This window comes from Mercenaria mercenaria, chromosome 1 (assembly GCF_021730395.1).
Source record: "Mercenaria mercenaria strain notata chromosome 1, MADL_Memer_1, whole genome shotgun sequence".
Taxonomy (NCBI): domain Eukaryota; kingdom Metazoa; phylum Mollusca; class Bivalvia; order Venerida; family Veneridae; genus Mercenaria; species Mercenaria mercenaria.
Window position 1 is genome coordinate 65,334,064 of NC_069361.1, and position 18,665 is coordinate 65,352,728.

The 18,665-nt window shown below is 34.6% G+C and overlaps 1 protein-coding gene across 2 annotated transcripts in view; it reads right to left on the reverse strand.

Moving 5' to 3' along the window:
• Positions 1–17,823, reverse strand: part of LOC123535560 (inositol-trisphosphate 3-kinase A-like) — an 88,080-nt gene extending 70,257 nt beyond the window's left edge. For both annotated transcript variants that reach the window (XM_045318252.2, XM_045318233.2), the window contains exon 1: positions 17,756–17,823. The gene's annotated coding sequence lies outside the window, so the exon portion shown is untranslated. The remainder of the gene's footprint in view (positions 1–17,755) is intronic.
• Between the last annotated feature and the right edge of the window lie 842 nt (positions 17,824–18,665).

The following is an 18,665-nucleotide window of genomic DNA, read 5'->3' on the forward strand; positions in this document are numbered from 1 at the left end:
TGTTTTATTAACTCACAGAGTAAAAATATCACATGAAACTATTTGGATAATACCTTAACAGCCCTTTAATTGTGCAGAAAGATTTCAGAAACCCCATTTTACATTAGTTAGGAAAAACAACCTCTTAAGGACAGAATAAATTGTGTTTCTATGTCCATATCAAACAACAAGGACATTGTTTAAACAAATGGTAGGAGTACTTAAAACAAGAGCTGTCGGAGGACAGCAACGCTCGACTATTCAACAGCCTTGTCAATTGAATGAATACAAAAGTTGAAAAAGGGGCATAATTTTGTAAAATGCAAAGTAGAGGTATTGAACCTCTGTACTGCATGTCATATCATGACAGTGAACAAGTGTGTGAAGTTTCAATCCTTTCCGATTTGTAGATACTGAGATACCAGCTTACATACAAAAACTTAACAAAAAACTGCTAAGTCAAAGGGGCATAATTTTGTAAAAATGCCAAGTAGAGTTATGGGACCTTCACAGTGCATGTTAGATCATGACAGTGAACAAGTGTGTGAAGTTTCAATCCATTCCAATTAGTGGATACTGAGATATCAGATTACATACAAAAATTTAACCAAAAACTGCTAAGTCAAAAAAGGGGCATAATTTTGAAAAAAAAAGAGAGTAGAGTTATGGGACTTGCTTAGTGCATGTCAGATCATGATAGTGAACAAGTATGTGAAGTTTCAATCCATTCCCATTAGTAAGTACTGAGATACCAGCTTACATACAAAACCTTAACCAAAAATTTCTAAGTCGAAAAAGGGGCATAATTTTGTAAAAAAGCAAAATAGAGTTATGGAACCTGTGCAGTGTAGATCAGTTCATCACAGTGAATAAGTGTGTGAAGTTTCAATCCATTCCCACAAGTGGTTACTGAGTTACCAGCTTACATACAAAACCTTAACCAAAAATGTCTAAGTCGAAAAAGGGGCATAATTTTGTAAAAAAGCAAAATAGAGTTATGGAACCTGTGCAATGTAAGTCAGTTTGTCACAGTGAATAAGTGTGTGAAGTTTCAATCCATTCCCACAAGTGGTTACTGAGATACCAGCTTACATACAAAACCTTAACCAAAATCGGGACGCGGACGCGGACGCCGACGCATGGGCGAGTGCAATAGCTCACTATTCTATGAATAGTCGAGCTAAAAATGAAACTGCACTTTCAACATATGCCAAAAGTAACATCAAAATAAAACGTGACTTGATTTTTTCGTCAAAGTTTTCTGTCTGATCAGGACAGCAGCTGTTGGCCTTCAAAAATCTGGCAATTGCACAAGGTGCATTCTGTTCTTTATTACATAATACAGTTGGGTGAAAACAACCCACAATATTATTAAGTATGTCAAAATAACAGTACCATCATTCATGGCTTAGCACTAGTCAGGACGTATCAATTTACTAATCAAACTGATGCGCCAATTTACACATTGCTTCAGACTGAAATTCAACTTAAATGATATTTTGTGCATGTGTTTTCTGGTCGGGACTAGACAGCCGGAAATTTGAGATATCAAGTTTCAACTTTGAATGTAATAAAAGTTCCTTGTGCAGTAAATTATATATAATTATATATAAAATCTAATTTCTAGGAAATAATAATGCTACAAACTCCAATTTTTTCTGGTTTACTGGGAAACGCTTTCAAAAGTTATACATATATCTTTCTTTATTTCAGGCTGAAGATATTTATATTAACATTCAAAGCGCTAACTAGTAAAATTAGAAAAACAAGAGTCATGATGACCCTAAATTGCTCATCTCTTAAAACTTGGCCTTGGAATCATCAAGATAAACATTCTGACCAAGTTTCATGAAGATAGGGTCATAAATGTCGTCTCTACAGTATTAACAAGCTTTTCCTTTGATTGAAGAGGGTGACCTAGTTTTTGACCCCATATGACCCACTAGGAATCATCAAGATGAACATTCTGACCAAGTTTCAGGAAGATTGGGTCATAAATGTGGCCTAAAGAGTGTTTACAAGCTTTTTCCTTTCATTTGACCAGGTGACCTAGTTTTTGACCCTATAAGACCCAGTTTTGAATCTGACATAGGAATCATCAAGATAAACATTCTGACCAAGTTTCAAGAAAATAGGGTCATAAATGTGCCCTTTAGGGTGTTAACAAGCTTTTCCTTTGATTTGATCTGGTGACCTAGTTTTTGAACCCACATGACCCAGTTTCGAACCTGGCCTAGAGATCATCAAGATAAACATTCTGTGCATGTCTGTATCAAATCAAAGCATAAATGAAACCTCTATATGGTTGAATGGGCCAAAATAGAAGCTTTCGAAAAAATTTAACAAGAAAATAATTCCAAGTATAACAACTTGGTGACCTTGACCTCAAAAATAATGGGCCCAGCCCCTGCATATACTTTGTTTGTATGCTGGACAATGTTTATGTGAAGTTACAGTAAGATATAAGCAATAGTAACAAAGATATGACAGAAAAACAAAGGTTACCCAAAAACATTAACCTTAAAAATAACCAAAGTATAACACCTTGGTGGCCTTGACCTTGGGTATAATGGGCCCAGCCCCTGCATATACTTTGTTTGTATGTTGGACAATGTTTATGTGAACTTTCAGTACGATATAAGCAATAGTAACAAAGGTATGACAGAAAAACAAAGGTTGCCGAAAAACTTTAACCTTAAAAATAACCTAAGTATAACACCTTGGTAACCTTGACCTTCTGTATAGTGGGCCCAGCCCCTGCACATACTTTGTTTGTATGCCAGGGCGAGTAGAATAGCACCCCTATTCTCTGAATTGTGGAGCTAAAAATGGAGTTTGTAGGGTTACTATTGCATATAACAACTAACTTTTAAACTACTGGTAATATATATTATAAATTCAATAGAGGATATTTATTTGTTTCAGTTTTAATAAGATTGAAAAACCTTTCACAAGTGAACACCATGCATATGCAATATTCACGAGTGGCATTATAGCCACCAGTGAAAATGTAAGATATGGTGTTCATGAGTGAAAGATATTTTTATCTTACATATAAAACAAACAAATTGTCTTTTACTGCATATTTTGACTCAATTTACCCACTTCAAAGTTTCTTACCAGTGAAAAATGTTTTTAATATTTTTCACTGTGAAAATACCAGATATATTTCACTCTAATACTTCGATAACTCGCTGAAATAAATAGCAATCTGCTATTGCATACTGCAGCTAAATAAGACAAATAAAAGACAGATTTTATAAATGATGCAAGACTTTCAAAGCTTGAAAAAAACTTTGCTCAAATTGGGCTAAAAATATATTAGGCTCCAAAGACTGTTTGAGTAAAAAGAACAGAATCCTGGTAAGGCCAATAAGCAGTTTATTTTCAGTAATTTCTTGGCAGTAATGTTCATTTATAAAACACTTGAAAATACTACATTTCTAGTTCAAAACAAAGAATGTAATAAACCACGCATGGCCCATTATGACGTCAAATACATCTATAGTTTATACACTTTTGATGTAACAATTTACTACAAGAATTTTCTTTTCAAACATGAATGAAACAAGAGGGCCATGAAGGCCCTGTATCGCTCACCTGACCTACAGACCTAAAGATCATTAAGATTAACATTCTGACCAAGTTTCATTAAGATATGGTCATAAATGTGGCCTCTAAAGTGTTAACTAGCCATTCCTTTGATTTAACCCCGTGACCTAGTTTTTGACCCGACATGACCCAGATTCAAACTTGACCTAAAGATCATCAAGTTTAACATTCTGACTAAGTTTCATGAATATACAGTCATAAATGTGGCCTCTAGAGTGTTAACAAGGTTTTCCTTTGATATGACCTAGTGACCTAGTTTTTCACCCCAACTGACCCAGATTTAAACTTGACCTAAAGATCATCAAGATTAACATTCTGACAAAGTTTCATTAAGATACGGTCATAAATGTGGCCTCTAAAGTGTTAACTAGCTTTTCCTTTGATTTGACCCGGTGACCTAGTTTTTGACCCGACATGACCAAGATTCAAACCTGCCCTAAAGATCATCAAGTTTAACATTCTGACTAAGTTTCATGAAGATACAGTCATAAATATGGCCTCTACAGTGTTAACAAGCTTTTCCTTTGATCTGACCTAGTGACCTAGTTTTTGACCCCACCTGACCCAGATTTACACTTGACCTTAAGATCATCAAGATTAACATTCTGACCAAGTTTCATTATGATATGGTCATAAATGTGGCCACTACAGTGTAAACTAGCTTTTCCTTTGATTTGACCTGGTGACCTAGTTTTTGATCCTACATGACCCAGATTCAAACTGGACCTTAAGATCATCAAGATTAACATTCTGGTGAAGTTTCATTAAGATTGAGCTAAAATTGTGACCTCTAGAGTGTTAACAAGCTTTTCCTTTGATTTGACCTGGTGACCTAATTTTTGACCCCAGATGACCCAATATCGAATTCGTCCAAGATTTTATTGAGGGTAACATTTTGACCAAGTTTCATTAAGATTGGGCCAAAAATGTGACCTCTAGAGTGTTAACAAGCTTTTCCTTTGATTTGATCTGATGACCTAGTTTTTGACCCCAGATAACACAATATCAAACTCGTCCAAGATTTTATTGAGGGTAACATTCTGACCAAGTTTCATTAAGATTGGGCCAAAAATGTGACCTCTAGAGTGTTAACAAGCTTTTCCTTTGATTTGACCTGGTGACCTAGTTTTTGACCCCAGATGACCCAATATCGAACTCGTCCAAGATTTTATGGAGGGTAACATTCTGACTAAGTTTCATTAAGATTGGGCCAAAAATGTGACCTCTAGAGTGTTAACAGTCAAATTGTTGACGACGGACGGACGGACGACGGACGACGACGGACGCTGGACACAGGGTGATCACTAAAGCTCACCTTTGAGCACTTCGTGCTCAGGTGAGCTAAAAAACTAGTAACAATGAACATGAAATATTTTATGTCAAACATTGTACGCCCCTGCGAAAATGGGTTCTTAAGGCTTTGAACTGTTCATAAACTGTTCTAGAACCACTGGGGCCAGATCAGAAAGAAAATGCTTCTGTTCATGTTATATATCCTACCCCTAGGTATTCTATAAGAACCATGGTCGTGAACGGGAAAATATACTAACCCGTTTCAATCGCACATTTCATACCTAAAACACGCAGTGGGGTAAATGTGTACTATGGATATCAAACAAGTGGTATTTTATGTTCCATTGTGTACCGGTCACATTTTTCAATACATCTTATCTTAGAAAAACAACGCGTAGTTTATAGTAATTTCAACATTACACAAAAAACTTGCTTGAACTTCCCTGGTGAAGTTCCATTCTAGATTACAAAACCATTCTGATTGGTTGTTGTAAAAATTTATGTCAATCGTCTTTTTACTACACGTGTTCGCTAAAATGTGAAAATACAGCAAAATGTGCAAAATGAATAAAATATACAGAACAGATGCAGGCCAATGTACGATTTCAAATTAAAGATCATATAAAAGATGAATTTCATTCATCATTTCGAGTTTGAGTGTAAAATTGTGATTTTTTAAAAATCTGTTTTTGTTTGTTTACGTTTCGCCAAACATGTGCGCACTGCCGTGACCTCTAGACCGGATGTTCATTAGGGAAGTTCAAGCAAGTTTTTTCTGTAACGTTGACGAAAGCATAAAATATGTTGATAATCTCAGTAATATGGAATATTGAGACAATGTGACTGGTGCACGATGGAAGATAAATTATCGCTTGTTCAATATACTAGGTACCCATTCACCGAACTGCGCGTTTAAGTTGAGAAATGTACGATTGAAACAGGTTAGTGCACTTTTCCGTTCATGACCATGGTTCTTACAGAATACCTAGGGGTAGGGTATAACATGTACAGAGGCATTTTCTTTCTGATCTGGCGCCAGTGTCTAGAACATTAAGAACAGTTCTTGATCTGTTCACGATGCCTGTCCTTGACCATGTATACTTGAACTGTGCAAGAACACTGTTTAAGAGGAGTTCAAGAAACTTTTAAGAATTTATCAAATTCATAAATTGTTCTTAAAACTGTTCTTGAACATTTTAAGGACTATTCTTGTACAGTGTGTTCTTAAAATGTTCAACTGTCATTCTTAACAGCTTGCGTATATTTTAAGAACTACCATGTTCTTAGCATGTTCTTGAAGCAATTTCTAGAACAATTTCAGAACAAATGTGGAACTTAAGTGTTCTTAAAATGTTCTTGAAATACACTTGAAGAAATCAATTATGGTCAAATTCATGATAGTTTAAGAAATTATGCATTTAACATTTCTTGAACTGATACTGAGAAAATCTTGAACGTAAGATGAACCAATGAAGAACAGTTGTTCTTAACCTGTCCCTGAAAGGTTCCTGAAAGTGTTCCAGGAACCTTTCAAGGACAGGTTAAGAACTTTATCTCATGAACAGTTCATCAATTGTTCTTGTACTGAATCCCATGAAGTGTTCGAGTACATTTCAAGAACTGAAGTTATTGAACCATTCAAGAACTTCTGTAAGGAACATTTTAAGAACAAATAGTTCTTGAAATTTTGTCTCATTAAACATTTCTTAAAATGTACCTGAACTGTTCTTGTAGTATTCAGGAACATTTCATGAACTTTGTACCTGAACAATCCAAGAATATTTCTTGAACTGCAAGGCAGTCTAAGAATGTTTTGGGTCTGAATAAAAGTTTTTGTTTAGTACTTTAGACATTGTATAGGTCCAATGACCAGCTCATGTAATGCCGGCAAAAGCTGTAAAATGAACTTATGTTCTCACAAGTACTGACTGATATGAAATTTTTTTCTTTTCGAGACTTTTTCCAAAGAAAGAAACAAGAACATTTATAACAGGTCCTCTTCAAGATCTGGGACAGGTTTTACAAAGCTACTCAAACTATTCGGCTAATTCAAGAACCAGAGACTAACATAATACATGAAAATGTAACACTTACGTCAATACACTGCATCATGGACACATTTTTGAGACAATGAACGTTATCATATACCGGTAGCCTATGAAAAAGACTAACTTAAATATAGAAATTTTCGCAAGGGTTTAAATTTCGCTATATTCGCAAGGCCCTACATATCACGAAAAATTAATCCTCGCATACATATTCACTATAACAAGTATAAGTATTATTCAAATTCAAGTAGGATACCATTTTTACAATTTCTCGAAAATTAAACCTCGCAAACATACTCAAAATTTCAAATTCACCAAATTTTGACCGAGCAAAAAAATGTGCTTTTACACTGTACCCAGTGAAAAAATGTGCTTTGACACTGTACCCAGTGAAAAAATGTGCTTTTACACTGTACCCAGTGAAAAAATATGAAAAAATGTGCTTTTACACTGTAAAAGCACATACTTTCTTGCCTACCTAGCGGGGAAAGTATACATTTATCCGAGCACGCGCCGGGAATAGATATTCCTGTCTTTCCCTAGGGAAAAACCTTGTCTAAAATAGCGTGCACTAAGGTGACGTCACATAGTACTGGTACCATTGTGACGTCATAAACTTTATAAATAATGTCAGGAAATACCCAAACCTATTTGTCTCCACGATCTATTTTGAACATGATAGGCAAGAAAAATGATCTAACATGTCTGCCTGTGTAAGACAGCTGTTTTCCCTACCCTCGGGACAGCATGGATAAAAAACCTCGCTAATGCTCGGTTTTCCATTCCACACTGTCCCTCGGGTAGGGAAAACCCCGTCTTACACAGGCAGGCATGTAAGATCCTTATATTCACTGGGTCAAAATTTGCAGTATTGCATGCATTCTGGATATTAGTTTTCCTGCCATAGGATCCACATCTTTTACATTGAAACTTAAATGAAGAACCTGCATATTCTCAACTATTAAACCTACCATCTGTAAGTCAGGTTTTCTGAAAACAGAATCTCGTACTTTGAATGTTAACAAAGAATCTATCAGATCTATCTGGACAGACAGACATTTCATGTACATTAAATCATATCTTTGGATATTTTTATCATTTCTGTCAATCCTAAATCTATAAACAGACATTGTCTTCTAGCTTAGTTTGAAAATATTGCAGAATCCACCTTTTTTGTCATAATTATGTTGTTGGACAAAAATTGCATTTCAAAAATCCATAATGGAGGAGAGAATATTATGCACTTTTGCAAAACAGGCTCATATCTCCTTTTGATGGACATAAAAGGCGCTCCTTTAAGCTGCTACTATTCATAAATATCAACGAAGGTCAAAACATACTGAAATAGCATTTTCTACCACATCTGCCTAATAACTGCATAAAAAAGCTGCTGCCTAAATATGTCAGCAAAGGGCGATAACTCAAAGACTTTCAATGGTTTGTTCCAAATTTTCTTTCTTTTTTCTTTCAAATTTTCTGCACATTAAATTATATTTTTGGTTATTTTTACCATTTCTGTCAATCCTTAATAAATCTATAATATGCAATCCATCACCCATTTTTGCAGTTCAAATTTTTTTTTTTCAGGCTAGTGACATATCTCGGATTCTCTAGTCAATTTTTTTCCTTTTTTCAAATTTATAAATATTAACCCTAGTACCCATCAAAGGCTTTTTTGCACCTAACAGTTGATATAAAATCTCTATAAAAAGTCAACTCCATAAATGTCACATATTGCCTGTAATTGGCTTATCATACAAGATGTCAAAAGACTTTTACATTTCAATAAATAAATTTGGACATTTACACATTCAAAATAAGATATATCACTGTCAACTTCACTCCTACATCTTCTATTAAACTTGTCATAACTTAATTGATTTGTGAAGCAACAAGCAAATATGACATTTAGTAAATTAGCATGTAAACTGGCACATCAGCCAAGAATAAGTATAACAGATTTAAGTAATATTCATACAAAAGTGAAACAACTGATGACTCTAATGGTCCCAGGTCATTTTCCTAATATTTTCAATGTTTGAATCATTCATAGCCTCAGAAAACACAAACATGTTGCTCTGACATCCCCTTGCAACCCCGAGTGACCAGTGTTCTCCTGTAAGCCATTCTGGGTATCACTGTTTTTAAAATTGTTTTAAAGTTCCAGATAAAGCCAATGTCCAAATAGAGAAAATATGCATAATTCAATACATGGTTACATATGTACTACTTTCAATGTTGCTGATCACTTTATAAAGGGAGGTAATAAAACAAGAGGGTCATGATGACCCTATATTGCTCACCTGTTAAACATGATAAACATTCTGACCAAGTTTCATGAAGATAGTCATAAATGTGGCTGGCCTCTATAGTATGAACAAGCTTTTCCTTTGATTTGAGTGGTGACCTAGTTTTTGACCCCACATGACCCAGTTTCGAACTTGGCATGGGAATCATCAAGAAAAACATTCTGATCAAGTTTCATGAAGATAGGATCATAAATGTGGCATCTATGGTGTTAACAAGCTTTTCCTTTGATTTGACCTGGTGACCTAGTTTTTGAACCGACATGACCCAGTTTCAAACCTGGCCTGAAGATCATCAAGATAAACATTCTGTGCAAGTCTGTATCAAATGCAAGCATAAATGAAACCTCTATATCGCTGAAAGGGCCAAAATTTTGCCCTATTCAGGGGTAGTAACTCTAGAACCCATGATGGAATCTAGCCAGTTTTCAAAAGGAACCGAGATCTTATTGTGACTTAAGTTGTGTGTAAGTGTGGTTAAAATTGAAGGTAAAATGTCACTTCTATCGTGTTCACAAGGTATAAATTAACAAATTTTGGCTCTTTCAGGGGTCAATTAGGGGCCGTAACTCCGGAACCTATCATTAGATCTGAAGGATTCATCATGGAATCCAAGATATATAGTTGCTAAAGATATTTTGCAAGTTTGTATCAAATCAAACCATAAATGAAGTCTTCATATTGCTGCAAAAGCCAAAATAGCATATTTTGGCCCTTTAAGGGGCCATAACTCTGAAACCCATGATGGGATCTGGCCAGTTTTCGAAAAGAACCAAGATATTATGCCAATACAAGTTGTGTACAAGTTTGATTAAAATCCATTGCAAAATGTGGTCTCTAACGTGTTCACAAGCCTAAATAGCAAATTTAGGCCCTTTAAGGGACCATAACTCAGGAATCCACGAAGGGATATGGCCAGTTTTCGAAAGGAACCGAGATATTACGCTAATACAAGTTGTGTGCAAGTTTGATTAAAATTGTTTGCAAAATGTGGTCTCTATCGTGTTCACAAGAATGCGATCACAAAAGCTCACCCTGTCATTACGAGACAGGTGAGCTAAAAACTGGAATCAATAATATTTCCTATCATGCCAATCATTCAAGCCTACTGCAAAAACCTGAGATAATAATTACAGAAAATAGTAAATAACATGAAACTTATATATTTCATATTCATAATTAAAAACAAAGTCATTATGACCCTTAAAAGACATTTTCTAAATGTAGTAGTGTTATTTCTAGCGCGACGCAGCGGGGCCTACAGTAGGGATAACGCAGGTTTCTTTTGTATAAGGACGAGAGTACCAACAATTTGAAGATGTTATCATTATTCTAGCATAAAATGCATAAAAACTAATAAATGAATATATTGCTCCTCAACGTCACTAAATTTCCATGAAATAGACGGGAATGTCTGCATTGTTTTTTTCACACTGATGTCATTTCCTTTTGAAATGTCTGTTTTGCAGCCGTAATTTGTTTACGCTTTGTCGCGGAATGCGTATGTATCAAAAGGTCTTTTAACAACAGCATGTGAGTACAAGAATCTCTCTGATAAAGCATGTTAACTCTCGTATTAGAACACCCCCCAAAAAGTGACAAGAACAGCAGTTTTTTGTTAGAATGCATGTTTTAATTCACTGTACATATTTTCAGGGTTTTATTTCCCCTATAAATCTACCTCTGGTAAAAGGAGGCATTCCCAAAGCAAAACAGTATGTTTTTTTCCTCAATTCTGAACTTAATTTATTTATTTATTTGGGTTTTACGGCGCACCAACACAGTATACATGCACAATGTAGGTTATATGGCGCCAAACAGGACTTAAAACTCCCAAATGAATGTCAACTTTTGGTGTTCTTGCTGTTTTACAATAGTTTTTAATAGTTTAATAGTTTAAACGATATTTATTTTGAAACAACATACATGTACACATAACATGTACAACAATTTTTTCAGTTCAAATACATGGATTGGAAAACAAGCTAGTAGCTTATGTAAATTCTTTTCCAAAATAGTTCCACAATAGTTTTGCTACTTTATCTATTTATTTTAAATTGCTTCTGTAAACAACACTTATGATATATTGTTGAACAATTATCAAAATGCAACCCCAAATTCGGAAATATTACACACAAAAAGCCCCTTTATATAGATTATGGTAATTTTCAATTTTTCCCAGTTTTCAAGAGCATTTTACCAATTCCATCGGCGTTGGTGGCATTCCCAAAATGACGGAAAAAAGGCCTGATTTTTTAACATTTGAATTAAGATTTAAAGGCATAATAGTCTATTGAAATCCTACTGTTGCTGCAATTACAGGTGTATTTTTCTTTCAGAGCTGAAGAGTATTCCCTGTTTGGCAACAAATCTGACACTGATTCTGTATAAATCATATCAATTCTGTCTTCAATATTTTGTGTCTGGTTTTCATATTTTTTTTGTGACTGTTAACATGGTTAATGTTTAAAACAATTCTCTCTGATAAAATTACTGGTATGTTTAAAAATGTAGAAAAATCCCCTTTAGTATCTGAATCTAGTGTATCTAATTTCCTATCTTTTTTTTCTTTCCTTTTTAGGTCATTCTTCAAGTGCCCTCTCAAGAAAATGTAGACCAAATATTGTCTAAATATGTTAGACAATGTATATCAATTGTAAATACTGGTCTTCTCCTTCTCCCAGAATGGCTCACAATCAAGGACTAATGAGCCATGTCATGAGAAAACCAACATAGTGGGTTTGCGACCAGCATGGAGCCAGACCAGCCTGCGCATCCACGCAGTCTGGTCAGGATCCTTGCTGTTTGCTTTCAAAGCCTATTGCAATTACAGAATCTGTTAGCGAACAGCACGGATCCTGACCAGACTGCGCGGATCCATGCTGGTCGCAAACACACTATGTTGGTTTTCCCATGGCGCGGCTCAAATTATAATTTTCCTTTCAAAAAACAAGGAATAGCAGTTTCTCACAAAATAATGCACCTTTTCGTATGCCCTAAATAACCAGGGATCTTTCCAAACACAAGCTTCACAAAGCCATTTTAGGCAAAACTTCCTTCATATAACTGAACAGCTATCATAGCCATAAAGTCTAAAAAGAGGAAATTATTTATGTATGATAAGTGATGAACAGAGTGTCAGATGAGGCAGGTTAAATTCATAATACATCAAGGACAATTTGTGTAGGAGGACAGCCACTTGCGGCGTGTCGATAACACTGATGAACGCTGGCATTTCACCCTTTTTTTTATCTCGGTCAAGAAAAAAATTGGTTAAAGCACTAGTATGAATAGTTCACCAGTACAAGTACAGGAAAACACTGAGCACTGCCAGATACTGAAAAAGGTATAAGTAAATGATAACTTCTCCACATTAATGAGAAGTGGAGAAGGACTGACAATAGACATAGAGTCAAGGAGAATTTTACACCGTCTTCCATGTACCATAAAAATAAAGACTCAACAAATGGTGCACAGATCACAATCTTTGACATTAATGGTAAATTTCAACAAATCATTCAATGTATTACCCATTTGGGATTACTAAACCTAAGTTTATATGACCAATCCACCTAATCACCATAAAAGTCAAATTGCTTCACAAAACAGATTAGTCGGTAGAACTTTCAGGAGAGACAATTCTATTTCTTTCATAACATTTAAAATGACCTAGTTACCTTTCTTCCAAATCAAAAGTACATTCACACAAAAAGGCCATGCATCATATAAAACATGAGGAATATAACTTGTCCATCCAGATATATTTCTGAGGCTTGACACAAGTATGAATTCTACGAAATCTCCTCCTTCAAATAATGCATTCCCCGAAACTGCTTGTCTGCATAAACAAAACCTGTATGAAACTACAACTTGTTGAAAATATTTATATCTTGCACACAATGCCAAAAATTACAAAAATCATTTCAACAAATTTATCATAAAAGACCTACCTTTTCTTCAAAGGAAGTTGATGTAATAGAATGTTGTGTAATGTTTCTTGGTACAGTGCCTTTAAATGCTTTAAGTTCCAAATAACAGAATTTGTATTAACAAATGATTAGGACAAAATTTCATGTTTGTATACCTTACAGATTTGAAGACTACATCTTCTGTAACGTTTAAGTTGTACCATAAGATATATATATATAGATATGTATACATCAAGACATTAAAACAAGTTGAAATCAGAAAAACATATTATTGACTTAAAAAACAACTTTTCACAAAGTTTGTCTGATGTTAAGCTTCAAACATTTCCCTCGACGTTAATCGCTTCCTGTCACTCGCAATCAGATAAAAGAAAGCCACATCCATTTAAGAGATAAATATTGTCATTTAACACCTAGTGTTTGTTTTCATTTTAAAACACAACATTATCTTTAAGGGAAAAAAACACACGACAAAAACACACTGTGCGGTTGTTTAAACAAGACCATGCCAGATCTACAAACAAAACTGCATCCTGTGCGTTTTATGAGACAGGAGTATATATAGTTTAGGCTATGACGATAACTCGGTTAATCAATTCAATTACGTATGCTAATTGATTTTTGAAACTTCGAATCTGTAAAACCTTTCATTAACCCATATAAAGAACATTTTGTGATTACGTACTTGTTTGATGAGTGAATTTCACCAAAACAGAATCAGGAAAACTCATCTGACGTGGGTAATTCTGACATATGACGTAAGTCGGAAATAGTGATGCAAACATTGCAAAGAAAACAATATTGTATTCTAATTTTCTGTTTCAATTTCAAAATGCAAATCTTTCTTTGAAGATGATGGATTTGTAGTAGTGATGTAGTTTGTGACCCAGATGACCCAGTTTCAAACTTGATCTAGATTTCAGAAAACTATTTAACAGTCAATAATTGAGGGATAACATATCTAACACCAGTATGGTTTATCAGTTTTTATTTAAGATCTATTTTAGATTTTAGAAAGGCAAATATTCTGACCAAGTTTCACATAGATCAAGAAGAAAATTGGGCCTCTAAAGAGTAAAAAAGCTTTTCTATGATTTGGCCTAGTTTTCAATCCAAGATGACCAAGTTTCAAACATGACCTACCATTTATAAAGACAGATATTCTGACCAGGTTTCATATAAATCAGGTAGAAAATTATGGTCTCTACACAAAGGTTTTTCTATGATCTGATCAAGTGATCTAGTTTTTGATCACAGATGACCCAGTTTAAATTATTTACCAGATTTTGTTGAGACAACCAGTTTGATTATCTTTCATGAAGATAAGGCCAAAATTTTGACCTCCATATAGTGTAAAATTGTTTGATGATGATCAGTTGTGACACAGAGGTATCACAAAAGAAAATTGTATTTTGTATAGTGATGATTGGAATCAATTTATTAACAAATGCTTTTTCACAAAAGCCCATGAAAAGTACTCAACAAGAGCGCCCCCTGCAGGTGCCAATGCTCGTCTGTAAGTGCTTGATGAAAGCTACAGTTTTCATAAAAAAATGCACCTAAACAGAAAACAAGGCCACCACATAGAAGTGTCTTGCCCACAGGAGCTTTGACTCATGAAATAGGTGCAAAATGAGTGGGACCGCCAGAACGCACCACTGGGGTATAAAATGAGCTTTTTGGAATGCGTAAATTCAGACTCATGTCTAAATAAATTTTAATATTAAAATGGATATTATAACTTAATTAAAGTTACAACTACTTTTATATAACAGAAGTATAAAGTACCGATGGATGAATATGTTTATAACAGTGACAGTAATCTTTATCTGCTTCTGTCGCTAACCCATTTATCGATAAACAGTTAAAATGCTGTTTTGTAACTCTTTTCTTTCATTCTTATTATAAATATGTAACATCGCATTAGCTATTTTCTAAAGTTTTAATTTACAAATTAATTTATCTTTATTTTAATACATTATCCCGCCTTTCATTAGTATAATACCCAAATTGTTTTACAGACTTTATTATATTTAGTTTATAGAAATGATTCCAATACCAATATTTCTAAAATAAAGATTTCAAAGTAAAAAGAGCGTGGACGAAACAGAAAAAATATGCAGGGGGAGACGAAATATTACAAGAGGGGGGATGAAATCACCAAATTTTGGGGACGAAATGACCAAAATGGGGACAAATTGACTAGGGGACAAGATGACTTGATACCCCAGAAATCTGCTGTGCTATAATTTCATGAAACCAAATGCCTCAGATTAATACATTTTTAATCCATTTTTTTTACCTGACATAAAATAAACCATGCAACACAACCTGGCACTATTTGGAATCAAGGGAGAAGCTTTACTACCTATGAGAGAGTCAGTAGCCGACTGTAATCTGATCATGTAAACACAGAATTGGTATACCTGATACTGAAAAGAATTTAATTCATGTTTTCAGTTTTGTTTTTTCTTGTACCAGAATGAAACACTTGATTTATGTGATAAATGTCTTTTTTCCAAATAATGTTTTCTACATGTATAATGTAGTTATTGCCTCATATTCTTTTCTTTCCATGCTGTCACAAGTCCCATCTACATCACCAAGTAAAAGCAAAAACGTTGCATTGTGTTCTTTACTCAAGTAAATGTTACTCTCTATCTACAGAACTAACTTGATACACAGCAGAAAAGAATGTTCCTTGATTTTGATATTTAAAATGCTATTCAACTGACAAATGTAAGGTAAACAAAACTGTGCAAAATTTCAAAAAGATCTGTGCTCTAATTTCTTTGAAATTTTGATATAAACCTCTGAAGTTGCTTGCTCATTGTATACAAAAAGAACAGACATTTCTCTACCTGAATCCTTTTTAAAGATCTTCCCCGGCCTTTAGATACACAGGTTTCAAATGGGTACCACTGTCTGCAATAATTTGTGCACCACTGCAAGTCATCCAGCTTCTCATCATTTTGAAAACATGCAGGTGGTATAGAATCATTATTTATAGTGATGATAATCGGACATCATAATGATAATTGATTAATCAGAAGGCCTTCCAAGCGATTAATCGAAAAATAACTGGACTTTAACACTGAACCTTCTGTAACTTATTAACCATTATTCATTAGCTCACTTGACTAACTGTATTAGCATATATTTAGCAGGAATAATGTAATTTGTGTTTGAAGTTTTAGCCCTCTTGTATGCAGATATCAATGTTGCTAATTAAAATGTATCTTTTATCTATTGAAGTATAATATGGCATATTTATATGATTTGCACCCAAACGTCTGTGGGACTATCAGGAGTCCCTGAGAAACTGACCATGCTGTCAGACCTAAAACACCTCAATAAAAATGCTATTTTTTCACTATTTGTACATTTTTATTATTGGTTCAAACTTCAATGCCCTCCGATTTTTTATTTCTAATTTTCTATTTATAACTAATTCTTGTTTATAAAATTACACATCTACAGCTGTATATTAAAAAATATCTAGAAGCACAATGCTGATTGAAATCGATTATTGGCGACAACTGGAACATCATTAATTATTTATGAACTGTTTTGTGAATTTAAACTTTCTAAGGTATGTTATTTTGTTAAAAATGCTTATATATGTAGGCTAGCAGTGTGTATATAATGTATATAAAATTTTGGTCTATAATATCGATTGTCCGATTAGCTCAATTGGTAAAGCATCTGACTTGCAAGCAGAAGGTCGCAGGTTCTAGTCCTGTATCAGGCTGCACATTTTTCCGCTCCTATTACATTGGTGCCGTGAGTGTGGTGACTAGCCTTGGCATCCTAGAGCTAGGGTGAAGCAATGGCTAGGTTAGTCAAAAGAATCTGAGTTTATCTTTGAAAAAAAGGAGAAAGGAATGTAGAAGTGTGTATATAATGTATATAATTAGTCTACGATCTTGATTGTCCGATTAGCTCAGTTGGTAGAGCATCTGACTTGCAAGCAGAAGGTCGCAGGTTGGAGTCCTGTATCGGGTTGCACATTTTTCTGCTCCTATTCCATATATGATTATATCTATATAGTAATATATACAGTACTATAAAAGAGATATCATTCAATTCACAAATTAAAAAATATTGATCTTGATATTCAAATATGATCATTTGAAACAAACTTTGCGACAATTTTGCGTGTCATCTGATGCTCAGTCAGTGCACAGATGTTGCAGTTCGACACTGGGTTAGGTAATCAAATGGGGTTATGTAATAACCTAATGGACTCGACCAACAGAAAATAGAAAATTGCTTTCACAGTTTAGTATGCAAGAAAATTACTAAAACAGCTTGTAGATTCAGATGGGAAATTCAGCTCTCAGGTAACTGTTTCGGTAGTCTCGTTTCTGCCAAAAAATGTATCTACAACCATCAACTGGTTATTTATTCGACTTCAAGACCAATAATTTCACTTTCAAGAACTTTCACATGCTAAATTTCCACTTATTCAAAAGCTAGGAATTGAATTTACACTGTTTAACAACACTGAAAGTTCTTGTAAACAACATAATCTTAATGACTTTGATACTGGTTGTCACAGTAATGAAATATTTACAAATTTACTTACCAACACAACAAGATCAACAAATTGTCAAAGTGTTAAATCCACTTCCTGTTATAGTTAGGACTATACACTGTATACTGTACTTCTATCCGTTCACTGCCGGATTCTATTTGCCGTACATTAATACCGTTCAGGTACTATGAATCGCCTGTGTATTCTGTGATATTAGGCAGAGGGATAATTAGGCCTACGCATGAAAAACTGTTGTTTTTCTCTCAGGGATTTCGAAGTCATGGATGTCCCAGTTACCATGAATTGTCCGTGTTTTGGATAGGCCCTACCATGAAATATTTGCCTATCACAATTATCAAGTGTGTCCCCTTGGCAGTAGGCGATAGATGATTATTGCATGCCGAGCACTAGCCTGGGAAGCCGTTGATGATATTCGTGCTTTGTCATAAGAAATCATACCTAATATCTATGCATTAAAGATCCCACTTAATTTGCGCTAATTAGTGTTAATTGGCATTCATCGAGTTTCTGGTATTATCAATTTGCAGGTAGAAAAAAAGTTAGAAATTGTCAGACTGGATTCCCAGTTCCTAGCCGAGCACGATTTTCCCGTGTTTTAGCCAAAGATGTTATACGACTCTCGCGCTGTAATTTAAGAATCATCGGAATGCGTAAAGCCACACGCTACTATGATAACAGATAACATAGTGCAAAAAACTTTGGTTTTATTACTTCTATAATTTGAAGAATACGACACGCAAGAAAACGAATCTATTACTGGTTGTAGGTATGGATGTAAATATCGGGCTCACTGGTAACAGTTTTTGCGGTAACTTAAAGGCCCTGTTACCGCCTGTAACCGTTTCACGAACATTATTTTAAGCAGATTCATCCTAACTATAGTATTTGGCTTTCTTAGAATCTGAGCCAAACAAAAATAAGATAGATCTGCCTAAAAATG